Source organism: Carcharhinus amblyrhynchos, chromosome 5, assembly GCF_965287045.1.
Source record: "Carcharhinus amblyrhynchos chromosome 5, sCarAmb.v2.hapA, whole genome shotgun sequence".
NCBI lineage: Eukaryota > Metazoa > Chordata > Chondrichthyes > Carcharhiniformes > Carcharhinidae > Carcharhinus > Carcharhinus amblyrhynchos.
The window spans coordinates 16,055,284-16,074,002 of NC_137328.1; the positions used below are offsets into that span (position 1 = coordinate 16,055,284).

General features: G+C 42.2%; 1 protein-coding gene across 3 annotated transcripts in view; it reads left to right on the forward strand.

Moving 5' to 3' along the window:
- Nucleotides 1-283: 283 nt before the first annotated feature.
- The window catches only part of LOC145342911 (lysine-specific demethylase 4C-like), a 354,712-nt gene continuing 336,276 nt past the window's right edge, over nt 284-18,719 (forward strand). For all 3 annotated transcript variants that reach the window (XR_013886659.1, XM_080188495.1, XM_080188496.1), the window contains exon 1: nt 284-381. The gene's annotated coding sequence lies outside the window, so the exon portion shown is untranslated. The remainder of the gene's footprint in view (nt 382-18,719) is intronic.

Genomic DNA, 18,719 nt, shown 5'->3' on the forward strand with positions numbered 1-18,719 from the left:
CCTGTGGGGAGCGCAGCGTGGGGATGTTTACAATGTGGATCCTGTGGGGGGCGCTGTCTCGGGATGTTTACAATGGATCCTGCGGGGGGGGGCGCGGCCTGGGGATCTTTACAATGTGGATCCTGTGGGGGGCGCTGTCTCGGGATGTTTACAATGGATCCTGCGGGGGCGCGGCCTGGGGATGTTTACAATGTGGATCCTGTGGGGGGCGCTGTTTCGGGATGTTTACAGTGTGGATCCTGTGGAGGGCGCTGTCTAGTGCGCTTGCGTGCGGCCTATTCGGAACAACAACAACAACAACTGCGGGTGGAGGTGGTTTGCTGCTTTGGGCCTCCAGTTAAGTTGAGGCCGGTGGGTGTCTCCTGCTTCAGTCCCTTCATCGTAAGTGATGCTTCCTGACGTTCCGCTGGCCGCGATGTTGGGGCTGTAGTGACATGAGTGCCGGGAGTGCGGGTGGATAGATCGGGCTGGGGTAGTGGTGACCCTGGGCCCAGCTGTTGATAGAGGCGGGGAAACAAGTTGTAGTGGCGCCGCTGCTCGGGCTCTCGAGCTGTCGCTGCGGGCCCGGGGGGTTGGGAGGAATCAGGCTGGATCCTGTGGATAGGGGAGTCGCCTGGTTGGGAGGCGAATGCAGGGAGCTGTGGTTGCTGTCAGCCTCAGTCTCATCCCCAGGGCGCTGGGGAGGCTGCCATCCAGCGCAGGTCGGCAGCCTGTCAACCCTCTTCCAGCCTGCAAGTGACTTGACTGCCGTGATTCAGCCTTCCCCTATCCTTGTCCCTTTAAATGTGGCTGTGCCCAAATGCATCTTTTAAAGTTTGAAGTTTATTTATTATTGTCACAAGTAGGCTTACGTTAACAGTGCAATGAAGTTACTATGAAAATCCCCTAGTCCCCACACTCCTGCACCTGTTCAGGTACACTGAGGGAGAATCTAGCAAGGCCAAAGCACCTAACCTGCACATCTGTCTGGCTGCAGGAGGAAACCAGAGCACCCGGAGGAAACTGACACAGATGTGGGGAGAATGTGTAGACGCCACACAGACAGTAACCTAAGCTGGGAATTGAACCCAGGTCCCTGGCCCCCTGAGGTAGCAGTGCTAACCACTGTGCTGCCCGTCTGGTTGTGGCTGTCATAGTTGTTGCCAGAGTTTGCTTGCATGCTGTTTGCTCTCTGTGGCATTTGATTTAGTACCTGGATCTGCATCTGAAGTGCTGTAACCTGCAAGGCTATGGATCAGGTGCTGGAAGGTGGGGTTAAAATGAACAGCGTTTTTGGCTGGTGCAGACACTGGCTCTTTTTCTGCGCCATAACTTTTCTGTGGTTTTAAATGTTCATTCAGAAGGAACTGTTGTGTGTGTTTTTGTTTAAAAACAAGAGACGTTATTAAAGGAAGTCAACTTTTCTGTTAGTGCGACTTGTTTATCTGTTCATACTTCTGGTAACATCTCCAACAGGGTTTTATTTACATCCCAATTGATGTTTGTTTCAAATGGAATGCAATTTAGAATATGGACAGTGTGTTTTCCCTCATATAATTCAGCTCATTTCTACTCCAGACAGTAACCTCAAACAAAGCTGAATCATTAGGAGATACTGTTATGGCAGAAAGTGAATGAACATTTAATATCGTTACAATTTACTTGTGCATACAATTTAACATTTCGATGCAAGTCTGCTTTTAAGCACTGTTCAAAACATATTTGAATTTTTTTGCATTGACATCTTTAGTTGAACATGGATATTTGAGTGCTGCAAGATGTTCCGAATGTGCTGTTGTAAAATATCAATATCTTGACATTTCTAAGTATGTTCAGTTTTTAAAGTATAATTGCTTAACCTTGTGGGTAATGGAAGTGAATTGACCTTTTTTCCAAATTTAGTTGATCTGAGTTATTTAATGAATTGAGGATTCAAGTTGAAGAGGGTTGTGTTGTATTTAAAAAGTACATGTATGATAACTAAGTATGTTGTTGCCTTCAAGGGCATCTCTAAATAGATAATAAAGCTTGGAAATAAACCTGTGAAAATAAACTCTAGAAATTGGATTTAAAAACAATAGGATTGGAAGTAAACAACAGGCTGTTTATAAACAAAATCTGTCAAAGTTCTCAGTATGAGACTCCTTGGAACCAAAACTGCAGTTTTTTAAATGCACTTTATCGAAAACTTGACTTCCTGTTTAATTGTCATTTCTAACTATTGTCATTTCCTGAATAATAAAGACTTGAGTATGGTGAGGAGAAGTGAACAAAGTGCTTGATTTTCTAAAAAAAAGGAAGCGGGATGAGCCAGGATTTTCTTTTTAAAAAGTGCTGACAATCCACGCTGGCCTCCAGTGGAATGTCTTGACTGGTTATCAATGTGTTTAAAACCTAGCACAATTATAGAAAGAGATTTCCTTGTTTTGTATTGAGTTCTCTTGATTTTTAATAGATTTTAATGATTTGAAATACTTTTGGAGGGCTTGGGTCCTCAAGTGATATTGTAACCAACCAAAAAAATGGAGATATGAGCAGAAAATTATTTTGTTCCCCCATACGTATAATTCTTAATGGCCTCTAAATATGGAACGGAGGAAAGTTGAACCATGGGCAAGATAGACTTCTTCCAAATGTTTTTATGGTTATGTTTCACAATGTGTTCTCTATTGTAACCAATCTGGTAGAGACTGGGGGACTCATGGGTGTAAAACAGCCCCCGTTCTACATCTCAGTTGGACAACACACCGCACAGAAAGACTTATTCTTGTAATTGCTACTGTTAAGCTGTACCAAAGTCAGAGTTCCGCAGTACACAATTTAAATTTCATACATCATTGATAGACTCATTTGGCTCCAGTAGGATGTCAGTTCAGGCTGAGTCTTATGTACTGTTGTTGAAGTAGAAATTATTTTACTTCTTTAAATATTCTATATCGTTCAGTTAAAATACATTTCAGATCGGTTTAATTTCACTAAGAGTGGTTTGTTTTAAAAGTTTCATCCTTGTTTTTAATCCAGCATTCATGGCCTCATGGCTTCCTGTCCCTGCGATCTGCAACCCTCCCAAGATATCTGAACTCCTCCTAATTCTGGCCTCTTGAGAATCCTTGATTTCAATTGTTTCAGTATTAGTGGCCAAGGCTGTAAGCGCTGGAATTCTCAACCTAAACCTTTTTGTCTCTCTTTCTTCCTTTTATTGTGCTGTTTCAAACCTGCCCCTTTGACAAAATGTTTGCTCATGTGCTCTCTTATATGGCTCAATGTCATTTTGTTTGATAGCACTACTGTGAAAGGCCTTGTAAGTTTTGCTGTACCAAAGGTGCGATCTTATTGCAAGGTGCTGTTGCAAGTTGGTGAATTCAGCATTGAGGTATCAGTCTTAATACGAATATCTCCCATTTTTTAATCCCAAGATTTTAATAGCAAGCAAATTTCTAGATGACCTTGTAACACTTAGTGTACATTAAATGCCAGGGTGCTGCAGATTGATGAATGTGTGTTGTGAATTTATGTTTGTTTGTGTTAAGAAGACAAGAAATTTTGCTTCAGTCAAAGTGAATGCTTCTCTTATGATTCAGATGGTTAAAACAATAAGTAGGCCATAGAGACCTCAGCTGTAACGGTAGTGGGGCACATTAGTTTGCTTCATTATCCCTGGATGAGTGAGGGAAAATCCACCAGCATCCTCACTGGTGAAGCCCTGCTTCAGTTGCTGCATGGACATTGGAGGATGTACAACACAGTAAAAAGTCTGACAACACCAGGTTTAATTCACTAGCAGTACTATCAAATAAATTGGTTGGACTTAAACTTGGTGTTGTCAGACTTTTTACTGTGTTTACCCCAGTCCAACGCCGGCATATCCAAATCACGATGTACAACACAGACAGTTTACAGATTACTGATTAGAATGCGAATCTTTACACCTAACCTGCTATTCAAGTCTTAAAGTGGCCAACAATGTGAGTGGAAGGAGCACTGAGCACAGGTTAAAGAGATGTGTATTGTCTCCAGACAGTACAGTAAGTGAGGTTTTGCAAACCCAGGCAAGTCATGGGGGTTACGGATAGTGCAACATGAACTCATCTGTAACCCCCATGACTTGCCTGGGTTTGCAAAACCTCACTTACTGTATTGTCTGGAGGCAATACACGTCTCTTTAACCTGTGCTCAGTGCTCCTTCCACTCACATTGTTGGCCACTTTAAGACTTGAATAGCAGGTTAGGTGTAAAGATTCGCATTCTAATCAGTAATCTGTAAACTGTCTGCTGTTATGTGCTCTGTCTGAGGCCAGTACTCTCCATTCACCTGACGAAGAGGCAAACCTCGAAAGCTTGTGAGTTTACTATCAAATAAATCGGCTGGACTTAAATCTGGTGTTGCCAGACTTCTCACTGTGTTTACCCCAGTCCAACGCTGGCATCTCCACAACACTGGCGGATGTGACAGGGCTCATTTGCTGTGTTGGGCAACTAAATGGCCTACCAGCATTTGTTTAGGTTTGAACAGGAAGGACAACTGCTGAGGCAGGGAATGAAGGAAGCAATTCTCCATGTTTGTGGAAGTTTATTTTATTTATTTAAAGTTTATTTATTTATTAGTCACAAGTAGGCTTACATTAATGCTGCAATGAAGTTACTGTGAAAATCCCCTAGTCACTACACTTCGGCACCTGTTTGGGTACACTGAGGGAGAAATTAGCATGGCCAATGCACCTAACCAGCATGTCTTTTCAGACTGGGAGGAACCCGGAGGAAACCCACACAGATATGGGGAGAATGTGCAGACTCTGCACAAACAATGACCCAAGCTGGGAATCAAACTCGTGTCCCTGGTGCTGTGAGGCAGCAATACTAACCACTGTGCCACCTAGGTTTGATGCTTCCTGTCATAATCATTTGCTTTATATATTGCAAAATGTCCCTTTTCAGTGGATTGCTTTGTATCAAGTTCTTAATGATTCGGAGCTGGGTTACATGGTCATTGCTAACTCTTGTCAGGCAATTTTTAAAAAAGATTATCTGATCTTTTAGGCACTTGTTTTTTTTAATGCAGGGCTAGCTTAGCAGTTAGATTGGTTTTTGCAGACTTGATAGACCAGATTTTGTTGCAATATGGTATATACCAATGTCTATTGTTAGCCAGACTTGCTGTGCATTGTCTAGCACAAAAACATTTTGTCCATTAAATTTGTGAGAGTGTGAGTTGATAACGCTGGGGTGGCACGATTCCTGTCTTGGGTCACTGTCAGTGTGGAGTTTGCACATTCTTCCCATGTCTTGTGGGTTTCTTCTGGGTGCTCCGGTTTCCATCCACAGTCTGAAAGGTATATTGACCCGAACAGATGCTGAAGTGTGGCGACTAGGGGAATTTCATAGTAACTTCATTGCAGTGTTAATATAAGCCTTACTTGTGACTAATAAATAAACTTCAGGACATCTGCAATCTGTAAGAATGGCAAGCAACAACATATCTCCTTGGCCACTGATATTTTATTCTTTGAACAATTCACAACCTTAAGGATTGAGGTTTCACACTTGTAGTTAATGTTTGGTGCTTGAGAGGTTAATTAGAAGTTGCTAACAACTTATTACTAAAGAGTACGATGTTTCTAATTACTAGCTTCAGTATCTCCCAAGCAAATACAACTATTTCATACATTCAGTGCATATCAAGAGTGATACAGAGATAACTTTCTCACAAAGAATAACAACTGTGCAGCTCTAACAGTAGCTTTAAAATATTTGCATTTAAATGCACATCTGTTCCTCGCCAGAAGTGGCTGTGCTGTTTGCCACTGAATAGCAGTAACTACCTTTAGCCTCGCTGTTATTTTGGCAGCAAAATCTGGCAATGTTTTTCAGAAATATGCAAAAACAGACTGAACCTTCAATTAAGCCTTTTCTTGTAAAAATAATTTGCTGATTTTCTTAGTGACTTTTTCAACTAATTTGCCAAAAGTTTCCTTCAATTTTTGATAGCATGTGCTGAGATTTAAGTCATGCACAACCTTGCTAATAAGCATTTTAATTTGCAATGTTGTGTGTTTAGAAAGGATGAGAATGGTGATATTCTGAGATTACTTAATTTGCTTGGTGAAGTGTACTCCTGGTTAGTTGGTCATTTACAGTTCACGTAACTTTGATCAGCCAGGGTATTTTGGCAACATTCAGGATATTGAACCATGTTAGTTATATTTGATATAGAATATATAACCCTCGAAAAAGAGCGATGAAAGCAGTGGCGCTGTCTGAGTTTATATTTTTAAAATCCTTCTCCATCACTGCAACTTTGACATGTTGTCACAGAGAGAAGTAGAAGAAAAATTTGCTTGTTTTTTTGCCATACAATGAAGTTTTAATTGCATCAGCCCTGTCCAGATATAATCAGATGATTGAGATGGAAACAGGAGGGGTGGACTAAGCATGAGACATGTCTTATCCAAGGTAACAAGGCAACAAAAGCTGTGGTTTGATCTACACTGTTCTTGCCCCCTCTGAGACTAAATTGCTTTCCAGTGTTCTTTGTTAGGGGATGGGATTCTGAAAGTTGACCTCAAGCTGAGGAATAGTTCTAGTGGTGGTGTTCGTTGCCTTGTATTTTAACTAGCCGTTCTTCTTGCAAAAGAATGGACAGTAGTTATTGGTAGGTTATTAACTGTGGGTGGCATGGTGGCACAGTGGTTAGCACTGCTGCTTCACAACACCAGGGACCTGGGTTCAAATCCAACCTTGTCTGCATGGAGTTTGCACATTTAAAGTAAAGGTTTATTTATTAGTCGCAAGTAGGCTTGCATTAATACTAATGAAGTTAGTGAAAATTCCCTAATCGCCATACTGTGGCGCCTGTTTGGGTATACCGAAGAAGAATTTAGCATAACTAATGCACCTAAACCAGCATGTCTTTTGGACTGTGGGAGAAAACCCAAGCAAACATGGGGAGAATGTGCAAACTCCACACATACAGTGATCCAAGCTGGGAATTGAACCCAGGTCCCTGGCTATGAGGCAGCAGTCTAACCACTATGCCACCATTCTCCCTGTGTCTGCATTGGTTTTCTCTGGGTGATCCGGCTGCTTCCTACAGTGCAAGGATGAGCAGGTTAGGTTGATGGGCCATGTTAAGTTGTCTTTTTTATCAGGGGATGAGCAGGGTAAATACGGGGTTGGGAGGGGTGGCTGTCAAGGAGATAAGGCCTGAGTGAAATTGTTGTCGGTGCAGGCTCGATGGGCTGAATGCCTTCCTCCTGCACTGTAGGGATTCTCTGATTAACCACAACAAGGATCACATTCAAACCCGATGAAGCTCTGCATAGTCTTCCATGTTTTATCACGCTTGGGAGCTGTGTGTGATTCTCGTTTCCTCCTCCCCTTGCTGGCTAATCCTACTGCTAGCTGTTACATCATTACTCTGCCTTAAAGATCATTAGGTATATAAATACCAGTTGTTGAGCAGATCAAGGATTGTATCTGGGATATTTCTTGCTCTTTAGCATTCAGAATGCACCATATGTGCATTAACTCTTTGAAGCACTTAGTAAAATCCAAAGTCACATTTTTCCTGAAATGGAATGAAATAGTTTGGGAAGCCATTTGATCTTTTAGTGGCTTGTAAACCCATGTAGCACAGAGAGGGAATTCAGGTTTCCTGACTGAGAAGTTATTTCAGCCTTTGGATGATACTGTACTGGTGGAGTATAACATTTGGGGCAGAGTGTCAACAATAACAGCCATTTGCATTTATAACATCGTTTTAATGTAGTAAAGCATTTCAAAGTGGCTTCAGTTCAGAAGTATTAATACACTCTGACAGTAAACCACATAAGGGGCTTTTAGCCAAAAGAGAAAACAGTTGAAAATCTCAGCAGGTCTGACAGTTTCTGTAAGGAGAGAAAGGAGCTGACGTTTTGAGCCCAGAAGACCCTTTGTCAAAGCTGGTTTGGCGTTTTGGTTTCAGATTCCAGCATCCGTAGTAAGGGACAGATGACTAAAAGCTTGGTCAAAGAGGTAGATTTTAAGAAGCATTTTGAAAGCAGGAGAGGGGTGGAAATATTTACAAATAGAATCCTGGAGTTTGGGGTCTTGGCAGTTAGGACATAGCTGACAATGTGAAGCAATTAAGATTCGGGTTGGCAGGAGGTCAGAATTGCAGGTGGGCTGATATAGCGAATGGTCACAGCGCTAGAGAAACTCGCAGAGGTGGGGAGGGATGCAATGAACTGGATTTGAAATCAAGACGGATAATTTTTAAGTTGGTGTTTTTGAACCAGGAACCATTGAAAATCAGTGTGCAAGGATGATAGGTGAACAATATCTTGTCAGAGTTATGATGCAGGCAGCAGAGCTTTAGATGAGATCACGTTTGTGATGCCTGGTTGGTGGGAAACTGGTCAGAAGAACACTGAAGTGTTCATGTTTATAAGTAACAAAGACCTGGATGAAGGTTTCAGCAACAGATGAGCTGAGGAACGATGGAGTAGGATGATTCTGTGGAGGGCAGCATGATGGCACAATAGTCCGCACTGATACCTTACAGTGCCAGGAACCTAGGATAGATTCTGGTCTTGGCTGATTGTGTAGTTTGCATGTTCTCCCTGTGTCTGTGTGTGTCTCCTCAGGGTGCCCCACAATCCAAAGATGTGTAAGTTAGGATAAGCCGTGGTAAATGTGCGGAGTTATGAGGATAGGATGGAGAGGAGCAGGTCTGAGTAAGATGCTTTTTCAGAGAATTGGTGTAGACTGGATGGGCTGAACGGTCTTCTGTACTGTCGGGGATTCTATGGATTTTTGTGAAGAATATAGGGTTAGAAACTAGGCTCAGGGTGAAATAAGACACCAAGGTTGTTAATGGTATGGTTTGGCCTCGGACTATTGCCCAGTCAAGAGTCCGTGGCTATGAAACAATTTGTGGCAGGGATTGAAAATGACAGCCTTGGTCTTTCCTAAGTTCCAAAGAAACTCGCAATCTGACAAATCAGAAATAGTGGAAGTGTGAAGAGAGATGGTGAGGCAGAGCTACATGTGTCTGTATATGTGTGAAACTTTCAGAGGATATGGAGTTGAGAAATAGATTCTTTGGGGAGGGGGCGGCAGGGGGAGGGAAAGAACTCCAGATGGAATGGTATGGGAGTGGGAAGAAAAGTCATTGCAAAATAGACAAAAATGGATGAAAGCAAAATACTGTTGATTCTGGAATTTGAAATAAAAAGAGGAAATGCTGGAAAATCTCAGTGGGTCTGACAGCATCTGTTGAGAGAGAATAAAGTAACATAGAACCTGTCAGACCTACTGAGCTTTTCCAGCGTTTTCTGTTTTTGAGACAAACATGGAATCAGGTAAGGAAATTTTGCTGTTCGGTATTTCCGTGCCAGTTGGGAGCTGACACTGAAATACAGTACATCCACTGTAAATAGCACTGATGTGAAATAAAAGTGCTTTGCTTTTGCAGCTATCTGAATGCATCCTTCAAAATTCAAAATCAGAAAAATGGCAGTACATCACGCATTATGGAATGGTAAATGCTAATTCACGTCTGCAGTTCCCTACATTTAGGAGCATAAGAACATAAGAAATAGGAGCAGGAGTAGGCCATCTAGCCCTTCAAGCCTGCCCTGCCATTCAATAACATCATGGCTGATCTGAAGTGGCTCAGTTCCACTTTACCACTTTCTCCCCATAACCCTTAATTCCCTTGCCTACCAAAAACCTATCTACCCGTGTCTTAAATATATTTAGCGAGGTAGCCTCCACCACTTCAACGGGCAGAGAATTCCAGAGATTCATCACCCTTTGAGTGAAGAAGTTCCTCCTCAACTCCGTTCTAAACTGCTCCCCCCTTATCTTGAGGCTGTGCCCTCTAGTCCTGCTGTCCTTTCTGAGCGGGAAGAATCTCTCTACCACTACCCTATCCATCCCCTTCATTATCTTATACGTCTCTATAAGATCCCCCCTCATCCTTCTGAACTCCAACGAGTATAGACCAGTCTGTTCAGCCTCTCTTCATAGTCCAACTGCCTCATCTCCGGTATCAGCCTAGTGAACCTCCACTGCACTCCCTCCAAGGCCAAGATATCCTTGCGCAAGTGTGGCGACCAAAACTGCACACAGTACTCCAGCTGCGGCCTCACCAGTGCCTTGTACAGTTGTAGCAAGACCTCCCTGCTTTTATATTTTATCCCCCTCGCTATAAAGGCCAGCATCCAATTCGCCTTCCTGATCACCTGCTCCACCTGCAGACTGGGTTTTTGCGACTCATGTGCAAGGACCTCCAGGTCCCTCTGCACTGTAGCATGCTGCAGCTTTTTGCCCTTTAAATAGTAATCCCTCCTACTATTATTCCTGCCAAAGTGGATAACCTCACACTTGCTAACATTGTACTCCATCTGCCAGGTCTTCGCCCACTCGCTCAGCCTATCTAGATCCCTCTGCAGACTTTCCACACCCTCCGCACAATTTGCTTTTCCACTTATCTTCGTGTCATCAGCAAATTTTGTCACCCTACACTCAGCCCCCTCCTCCAGATCATCTATATAAATGGTAAATAGCTGAGGCCCCAGCACTGATCCCTGTGGTACTCCACTAGTCACCAACCGCCAATCAGAATAGCACCCATTAATACCAACTCTGAGTTCCCATTGCCCATTTTCCCATTGTGGGGAATTGAAGAGTGAAGCAACATGTAGAAAATTATCTTTGTTCCTTCCTTCATTGTTGCAACTGTTTCCCCATTCTGTTGACTGATGTATTTGATGTGGGAGAAAACAATGTCATTGCATATTAGAGGAATATACCTAGTGTAGCATTTGTTCATTTTTGTTTTCTATTGTAAATTCTCTATTAGGTTGCATGCACTTGGGTGCAGATATCATGCTTTCTGTTATCAGTTTACCAGCTGTTCTGGGGCTGGCTGTTCAGAAGATATGTGTATGTGACTGTTGTGATGGTGCACTGATACTCTGCACTGTGCTAATGCCTGCTGATTCTCGCCCCTAAACTCAAGGCTGAAATACGTGTTTTCTGTTTGATTTTTAAAAATAACTTTGATCACTTTTTAATGGTAGGTAATTTTCTTTTTTTTGATGATAGAGAGAATTATATTGCTACCACTTTGTTTTTAATTTCTCTGCCCTAATTTGAATGTAAAGTTTTACGTCTAGTGCAGCTGCTTCTCTGTGGATCTTGCTGAACACATTTTTAAGAGTGTGAAAGTTGCTTGCTAATGTGTTGACAATTAGCTTTTAGAATTTGTAATGATGAGGTAACACTATTGGAATAAATTTAGTTTAGTGCATTCCACTGAAAGAGAGTTCAATGTGTTGAATCAAAAATCTTGTTGGTGGTGTATATATATTCTGCTTTTATCTTGTATATACCTTGTAAGCCATTTTAATTAGATTTCCAGGGATAATTTTGTTACATGATGTCTATTATACTTTCCTTTTTTTTAACCATTTTTGATCCATTTCCCCAGAGAAGACATTTTAAGTTGTTTTAAATGTGTTTTGAATGCATAATACATACGTACAAAAATGTGAGCAAGGTGAGCCTGAAGTATGAGGTTGTTAAGATGGTAATCAACTAGTCTTGATGTTTTCCTATAGATTGTGAATAATGATCAATACTGTGGCTTGCCATCACAATTGACAAACACCTCACAGCCATTTAGAACATTTTAAATTTATTTCTAACTGTTCAGGAAATAGAGTAGAATGTCAGCTGGTAAAAGCAGTTTATAAAACTGAGGCCAAAAAGCTGCAGAAGGGCTGAAAAGAAAACTGAACAAGCTTATTTCATATACTGAGATTGCCCATTGAGGTCAGCTAGCTCAGCAAGTGCATTAAATTCCTGCAATTACGTGGTGATAAGTTTTAGTGTATGTAATGAACTAAGAGGATCTGATCGAATTGATTCCTTTGTATTTTGAACTGTTGTGAAATAAAACAGGTTAATGATTCTAGCCACACCTCATTTTCCTAAGTCTTTAATGGGAGTTGAGCATCACTGGGGAAGTGGGCATTTATTGCCCATCCCTTTCTTTCACTCTGCTTTCTTTATTTCCGATCCACTGCTAAGTTGGTCCGAGATTGCAGAAAAACATTATTGGCCAAAGAAATGAGTAACCAGTTCAATTTACAAAGTGTGAAATGTAACACCCTGCAAATGTATAAGATGGCATAAATCAACTTGCATAAAAGTAAGGTGCTCCAAGTGCTTTGGGAGCAGCTGGCACAGTTGAACTTGCAAAGGTGTTTACAGTGAATCTCTAGCAGGTAGTGAACTTGCAAAGGTGTTTACAGTGAATCACTAGCAGGTAGTGCTGGTACTTTTCTTTCACTTTGTCATCTCATTTGCTTTCCTTGATCATTTAGGCCCATTGGTTAGTACTGCTGCCTTACAACGCCAGGGACTCGGGTTCGATTTCTGGCTTGGGTCACTGTCAGTGTGCAGTCTGCACGTTCTCCCCATATCTGTGTGGGTTTCCTCCGGGTGCTCCGGTTTTCCTCCAACGTCTGAAAGACATGCTGATTAGGTGCATCGGCCATGCTAAATTCTCTCTCTGTACCTGAGCAGGCATCAGAGCAATTAGGCGATTTTCACAGTAACTTTATTGCTGTGTTAATGTAAGTCTACTGGTGACACTAATAAACTTTAAAACATTAAACCTTACTGAGTACAATAAGATTAAAGGTAATGTATTTTGTAATGAACAGCAAAACTAGTCTCTCAGTGGTTCAATATGTTCATAAACTTTATTCCTAGATCTTGCATTTTGCTGTGTAAATGCCGTGGCAGGGAGCAGGCATTTCTGTTTCACTGTCATGAAACGGAACGCTATTTTGGCTGCTTTTTACAGTGTAAACATTTCAGGAAAGCAGTGGGAGCCTTATAGACTTTTTTTTGTGCTTCTTCCCCCTCTTCTCAATTTGGTGAATTACAAGTCCTCAGTATGTTCCAAGTTCTGCATTGCTGAGAAATCCCAAAAGGCTCAACTCTTCCCAGCAGGAGTTTAACCCCTGTTTCCGATTCTGAGCAGACAAAAGAAAACTACTGACTTACATTCCTTTCTTTTGTCCGGCCAATCTCCTGATGGAGGGTCCTGCAAAACTGCACAGGAACCCCAGTGAAGGGAATCCAAGCAGAAGCCATGCCTTTTTTGCATCACTAACTGCTGCAATCCAGTAAGAGTTTCAATGTTCCAGAACTTCACAGTTTGTCAGTGAACAAGTGTGTGAGTGGATGAGTAAATGTGTGTATATATATATATATATATATATATATATATAAGTGGGTAGGGTGGGTGATGCAACTGGTTAGGGAGGTAAGGTGGCAACTGGGTAGGGTCGTGAGGTTGGCTTGAGGGAGGGAGTGGGGGTTGGTTAGAGAAGGAGTTGGATCATGAGATTAGTCAAGTTGTGTTTGTGGGGGAAGTTGGGGAGGAGGAGATGGAGTCAGAAGGTGTTGGGTGATAAAAGCTAGTCAGGTTGGGCCCAGGGGAAATGGGTTTGGAGATATTGGTGTGCAAAGGCTGCTCGAGTTGTGTCGGGGCGGGGGTTTGGGGGAGCTGGTGGGTGGTATTGGGATTGGTGAGATGGATTATGGGCAGTGAAGTCAGGGATGGGGGGAGTTGAGTGGTCAATGGGAGAGATGAGCTGGGGGGTGGGATTGTGGTGGCCACCAAGTTACACTAGGATTTTTCTGACTTAGTTATCTGGATAGCTATCCAGTAAATATTAAGTCGGAACTGTCTGATGCCTCCAACTCTAATTTATTTGGAAACTTTTCGGGGGAGTAGGGAATTATCCGTCGGAAGTTCAAACTACCCAGTATGAGAATAAATGATTCTGTTTGCAATCTGTGTCACAAGATGAACCTCGTATTTGTGTCATCATTAGACCATCTATTTCCGTAACAGTGCCTCTGTCTCAGCTCATTTGCTGCTGAACCCATCGTGTATTTGTTATGTCTAGACTTGATGATTCCAATGTACTTGAAGCTTTTTCAACCTCACTTTCCTTCTTTAAGATAGTCCTTAAAATCTGATTGTTTGATCCAGCTTTCAGTCACCTGACTGATTATTTCCTTATAGGTCTCTGTATCATATTTTGTTTTATAATGTTCCTATAAAGTGCCTTGGGACTTTTTTAATATTAATTTTTAATATTATTTATGTTATATAAAGAAACTGTGAGTTTTCCAGTTCAGGATGCCTATGATCGAGGCACTTCTGGATTTCCAAATTTTCTAGATATAGGAATAATGTTTGAATGCCGAACCATGTGTGAATTGGATACAAGTATGGATCTGAGACAAAACATTATAATGCATTAGTAAAAGATTGATAATAACATATGGATAAATGAAACAATATTTCCAAAGTACTGCCGCCTTTAACATATGGAAAACACATTTATCAGTTAACGCCTCTGTGCACATTGTCCACGCACACAAGGGGACAGGGCTGATTACTTTGACTGTATCCCCTTTCCTCCTCCTGCTTGAGCATGTTATTAGAGGAACTTCTACCTGACAAAGGCTATTAAAGTAGTCTACAAAAGTTCCAGGAATTTACCATTTTGGTAGGAAGAATGGTAGGAAGGACTATTACTTACGTGGCGAAAAACTGCAGCAGGCGACGGTGCAGAGGGACCTCGGGGTCCTTGTGCATGAGTCGCAAAAACTCAGCCTGCAGGTGCAGCAGGTGGTCAGGAAGGCGAATGGGATGCTGGCCTTCATAGCGAGGGGGATTGAATATAAAAGTAGGGAGGTCTTGCTGCAGCTGTATAGGGCATTGGTGAGGCCGCAGCTGGAGTACTGTGTGCAGTTTTGGGCGCCGCACCTGCGCAAGGATATTTTGGCCTTGGAGGGAGTGCAGAGGAGGTTTACTAGGCTGATACCGGAGTTGAGGGGGTTGAGCTATGAGGAGAGGCTGAATAAACTAGGCTTGTACTCGTTAGAGTTTAGAAGAATGAGGGGAGATCTCATTGAGACGTATAAGATGATGAATGGGATGGATAGGATAGAGGTGGAAAGACTCTTCCCGCTCAAAAAAGGCAGTAGGACTAGGGGGCACAGCCTCAAGATAAAGGGGGGGCAGTTCAGAACGGAGTTGAGGAGGAACTTCTTCACTCAAAGGGTGGTGAATCTCTGGAATTCTCTCCCCGTTGAAGTGGTGGAGGCTGCCTCGCTAAATATTTTTAAGAAGCGGGTTGATGGGTTTTTGATAAGAGAGGGGATTAAGGGTTATGGGGAGAGGTCGGGAAAGTGGAACTGAGCCACGACAGATCAGCCATGATCTTATTGAATGGCGGGGCAGGCTCGAAGGGCCAGATGGCCTACTCCTGCTCCTATTTCTTATGTTCTTATGTTCTTATGTTAACTCTGCCGTGAGAAGTGGCCGGTTGTGAAGTTCCATGAATGCTTAAAAAAAGCTCCCTACAGCTGGTGTTTCTGGATGTTGATGTTTCAAATTTGAGAGGTTATAGTGTATAAATTGCTGTTATTAGTGACAGCTATTTTTATAACATTGGCACCTACAATCCTTTCTTCCTGCAAAGCTAGTATAGTCTCCTTTGCTTAGAGTAGACAAGTTCGTGTGGACATGACCTCTCTGCTGTATGCAGTGGTTGACAAATTTGTTACGTGGGTATGTTTTTAAGAAGCTGAATTGTTTTATAATGTATGGCTTATTATCTGATCGTACAATATTTTTATCCATTAGTCGTTGACACGGATGTTGCAGGAGCTGGGTCAGTTTGAAAGAGAAATCATAATGAATTCTTACAGTAACGTTGGGGAAGAGCTGAACAAAAGCTTGTTCGTTATATCGGAGAAAGTGTTGAGACTTAGTGAAATTATAGTTGCTGTCGCATGGTTTTGTATGAACAGTGTTCTTAAATTACTTGTGTGGGAGTTCCAAAGCAAACAAATGTTTATGAAATTCATAAACATGCATTCAAGCATGGACCACCATGTAGTGCAGTGGCCATGGTGATAAGTCTGCAATTAAGATCCAGCTACTGAAACCCAGCATTTGCGTTCGCAGAATGTTGGCATTGCTGGCAAAGCTAGTGTTCATTGCCAGTCCCCAATTTTCATTGAGAAGGTGGTTGTGTGTCACCTTGCCATTGCAGTCCATGTGGTGAAAGTGCACCCCCACAGCGCTGTTAGGATTTTGATCCATGATGAAGGAATGATGATTCGTTACCAAGTCAGGATAGGATGCAGTTTGGCAGTGATATTGGAAGTAGTGTTTGCCTGTTACTCTTGCTGTTCCAGATTGAAAGGGTCATGGGTTTTGGGGATTGTGTCAAAGTAGTGTGGGTGAGTTGCGGCAGTGCATCCAGCAGATTAAACCATATTGTATAAGGGTGGAGGCAGTGAATTTTAAGGTGGTTGGTGGGATGTTGACCAAGTGGCCTGTTTTATCCTAGAGGATATTGAATGTGTTGGAGACAAGTGGAGAGTATTCCATTCCACTCCTGATTTGTGCCATATAGAAAGTGACTTTGCAGAGTGAGGAGGTAAGTTACTTCTGCAGAATTCTCAGCATCTAACCTGCTATTGTCGCCTCTAGGGGAGGTGATAGTGCAGTGGATGAGTGATTTGGTTTATTGTCATGTACTGGGATACAATGAAAAGTATTGTTTCTTGTGCCATACACAGGCAAAACATACTACTTATGAAGTACATAGGGGAAAAAGAAAAGGATAGGGTGCAGAATATAACGTTGCAGTTACAGATAGGGTGAAAAGAAAGATCAGCTTAATTTGTAATAGGACCATTCGAAAGTCTGATGACAGCAGGGAAGAAGCTGTTCTTGAGCCTGTTGGTACTTGTTTTCAGATTTTTGTATTTTTTTCCCAGTGGAAGAAGGTGGAAGGGAGTATGTCTGGTGTTCATGGGGTCCTTGATTCTGCTGGGTGCTTTCCTGAGGCAGCAGGAAGTGTAGATGGAGTCAGTGGATGGAAGGCTCATTTGCGTGATGGACTGGGCTACGTCACAACCCTTTGTTGTTTCTTGCAGTCTTGGTCAGAGCAGGAGCTATACCAAGCTGCGATACATTTGGAAAAGATGCTTTAAGAACATAACATCAGAACATAAGAACTAGGAGTAGGCCACCTGGCCCCTTGAGCCTGCTCCACCATTCAATAAGATCATTGCTGATCTTTTTGTGGACTCAGCTCCACTTACCCACCCGCTCACCATAACCCTTAATTCCTTTACTGTTCAAAAATTTATCTATCCTTGCCTTAAAAGCATTCAATGAGGTAGCCTGAACTATTTCACTGGGCAGAGAATTCCACAGATTCACAACCCTTTATATGAAGAAGTTCCTCCTCAACTCAGTCCTGAATCAGCTTCCCCTTATTTTGAGGCCATGCCCCCTAGTTCTAGTTTCACCCGCCAGTGGAAACAACTTCCCTGCTTCTATCTTATCTATTCCCTGCATAACCTTATATGTTTCTATAAGATCTCCCCTCATTCTTCTGAATTCCAATGAGTATAGCCCCAGTCTACTCAGTCTGTCCTCATAAGTTAACCCTCTCAACTCTGGAATCAACTAGTGAATCTCCTGTGCACCCTCTCCAGTGCCAGTATATCCTTTCTTAAGAGACCAAAACTATTTACAGGTGTGGCCTCACCAGTACCTTATGCAACTGCAACAAAACCTCACTGTTTTTAAACTCCATCCCTCTAGCAGTAAAGGACAAAATTCCATTTGCCTTCTTAATTACCTGCTGCATCTGCAAACCAACTCCTTGAGATTCCTGCACAATGACATCCAGGTCCCTCTGCACAGCAGCATGCTGCAATTTTTTACTATTTAAAGAATAAGCCATTTTGCTGTTATTCCTACCAAAATGGATGACCTCATATTTACTAACATTATACTCCATCTGCCAGACCCTCGTCCACTCACTTAGATTATCTATATTCTTTGCAGACTTTCAGCGTCCTTTGCACACTTTGCTCTGCCACCCATCTTAGTGTCATCTGTGAATTTTGACACACTTTTTTTGGTCCCCAACTCCAAATAATCCATGTAAATTGTAAACACAATCGTGCATCTGTAAAAATTGGTGAGAATTATAGTGGATATGCTGAATTTCCTCAGCCTTCTGAGAAAGTAATGCAGGGACAGGTAATGCTCTAGGGACCTGGGTTCAAATTCAATTTTAATTCAATAAAACCTGGAATTAAAAAGTCCTTGAAGCCATTGTTCTAAAAACCCATCTGGTTCACTCATGTCATTTAAAGAAAGAAATCTTCCGCCCTTACCTGGTCTGGCCTACATGTGACTCCAGACTTTCAGCTGACTGTTAAATGTCTTCTGAAATAGCCAAGCAAGCCAAGTTGTAACAAACTGCCAAGAAGTCTCAAATGACTGAAACTGGATTGACCACCCTGCACCAGAAACAACAGCGGCAAATCTGTTGTATCTGCAAAGTCCTCCTTCCTAACATCTGGGGGACTAGTGTCAAAATCGAGAGAGCTGTTTCACAGACTGGTAAAGCAACAGCCTGATATGGTCATCCACATGGAATCATACGTTAAGCAGTAGTTCTCAACCTTATAGATGTCATGTCATTGGCAAACCTCTACTTGAGTTTCACCTCTTATTTTCTTTGTCTAACCCAACCAATTCACCTTCCATCAGTCTACTCTCGATCACCAATAAAATGATGGAAGGGACTACTAACAGTGCTATCAAGTGGCATCTGCTTAGCAATAACCTG